The sequence below is a fragment of the Chrysochloris asiatica genome, unplaced genomic scaffold (genome assembly GCF_000296735.1).
Source record: "Chrysochloris asiatica unplaced genomic scaffold, ChrAsi1.0 scaffold00177, whole genome shotgun sequence".
NCBI lineage: Eukaryota > Metazoa > Chordata > Mammalia > Afrosoricida > Chrysochloridae > Chrysochloris > Chrysochloris asiatica.
The window spans coordinates 2,374,927-2,377,327 of NW_006408695.1; the positions used below are offsets into that span (position 1 = coordinate 2,374,927).

Genomic DNA, 2,401 nt, shown 5'->3' on the forward strand with positions numbered 1-2,401 from the left:
ACTTTTGATACACCAAACTTCTGTTAATTTTTGCCAATTAAAATGATAAAATGTTTTATTTGTTCTCTTTCCCATATTCATTACTTGAGCTCAACTTGGGAATACCAAAATAAAGTAAATTTGGCATGTGAATCCCCAAACTAAGTTACCACAGGTTTCCACTCTATTGTATTTGAAATATTTTTATTTTATTGTTATCTCCATAATTTATTTTTATCAGACTTTCTAGACAGAAAAATAAATAAACACATTAACGTGGAAGAATGATTTAGCTGAATAGTCCTTAAGACTATTCAATGCTGGTCCAAATGAAGGCAGTCTTGCGACATTTGAAATTCAGATAACTTTATTTAAATTGAAAACACTCTTAATTTAAAAACTGTATTTAGTTAAGACCCTTTGATTATAAAAAGCCTAAGAGTATTTCTAGATAAGGCAGAAATATTTCTAAGTTAACAAGAGCAGATTTGACTTTGGACTTTTATTCTTTAGACAAATTTTATAGAGTAGGAAAAAAAAATGGGTTATTTACAGAAAATATCTACATATGTATTCAGAGGTACAAATTTGGTGACAGAGAGACTTAAGTGTATATGGTTGTATCTCAAGCAGTTCTCAAAGAGCTTTGTTAATTTTCTTGGATTTTAAAGTGTGTCCAAGATGCTTCTTCATCTTCAATCTTGGGAGCCAAATAGTACTTTAAGTGTCCCATATCAGCAATTTTATACTCTACAACAAGGGATACATCAGCAGACATACTGAATGTCACTGTAGCAGACAATGGTGTGGCTTTTGTAAAGAAGTTCATGTATCTAAGTGCAAAAGTTAGCTGAACTGGTTCATTCAACTCTATGGTAACTGCCTCCTCCTCTTTATCAACATTACTTGTTTGTGATAATTTAATGTTTCCATTTCCAAGTTCTCCACTTGCAGAAAATTTCACTCCATCTTTTGCATAGCAAATGACAACAGCATAACCAATATGACTGAGATCTCGGCATATACATGCAAATTCACCAGAAGGCATCTTTACTGCACAGCTGTACTCTTGTTTTGGAATTCCAAGTTGTTCAACATCTAAATCCATTAACTTCATTTCATAGTCTGAAACTTTTTCTTGGTTTGGTGCTTCAAATACTAGTGCCAAGGTGTCCACATAATCTTCAGCCCTTAGTGTAATGATGTCTTCATTGCCAGCACATTTCAGTATTTTGGACATGCTGGTGAGGTTCACGCCCATGGCTAGGTTGCGGTCGCAGCGGTAGATGTCGAAGCCTTCAGAGCGCAGAGTGAGCTGCACAAGGGAGACGTGGGACGAGTCCATACTCTGCAATTTCAAGCCTCCTGAGCTGATATCCCAGCAGGCCTCATTGATGAGGTCCTTCAGTGCCTCTAACACTTTCTTCAGGATGGAGTCCTGGACCAAGCACGCCCCGAACATGGTGGCGGAGTCTCAGTGTCGCGCCTACCGGTGGGTGGAAAGCATGGAAGTCTAGCCGGCTGAGGCTTCACAAGGATCCTCTGGTGAAGTCTTTTGGTGTACATATATATTTTTTTAATTTTTAGTATGTACCAATCATCTATTTTGTCTACTTTTATTTGTGTAGTTTTCAAAATATTTGATAGTCTGTGTATTCCGTGAATTAGTGCCCTCACATTTGTCCCTCTTTTTTCATTGATGGCCTTCATAATTTTGAGATTCACATTTAGGTCTTTAATCCATGCTGAGTAGGTTTTTGTATTAGGTGTGAGGTAAAGGTCTTGTTTTTATCTTTTGCATGTCACTTTCCAGTTTTGCCAGCACCATCTGTTAAAGAGACTATCACCTCTCCATGTGATATATTTAGGTACTTTGTCAAAAATCAGTTGACTGTATGTGGATGGATTAATTTTTAGATTCTTAATCCTGTTCCATTGATCAATGTATCTTTCATTGTATCAGTACCAAGCTGTTTTGACCACTGTAGCTGTGTAATACATTTTGAAGTAGAAGAGTGAGAAATTTCCAACCTTATTCTTCTTCTTAAGCAGTGCTTTGTTTATATTCGGTCTCTTTCCTTTCCATATAAAGTTTGTAATTGCTTTTTCCATCTCTTTGAAGAATGCCATTGGAATCTGGATTGGGATTGCTTTATATGTGTAAATTGCTTTACAATGTTAAGTCTTCCTATACAGGAGCATGGTACATTCTTCCATTTTTGTAGGTTTCTTGTAGTAGTGTTTTATCATTTCTTTGTATAGGTCCTTTAATTCTGGGAGGTGCTGCCACATATGTCAGTCTCTGGTTGTTGTCTGTTCTTATTGGTTCTCAGTCCACAGAACTCCCTTTAGGATGTTTTGTAGCACAGTGTTGGCTTTGGCTAAATCCCTTAGCTTCTATTTATCATGGAATGTTTTGATT

The 2,401-nt window shown here is 36.4% G+C and overlaps 1 pseudogene; it reads right to left on the minus strand.

Annotated features, from left to right (window-relative positions):
- Window positions 1-628: 628 nt before the first annotated feature.
- Window positions 629-1,441, minus strand: LOC102832803 (annotated as a pseudogene).
- Between the last annotated feature and the right edge of the window lie 960 nt (window positions 1,442-2,401).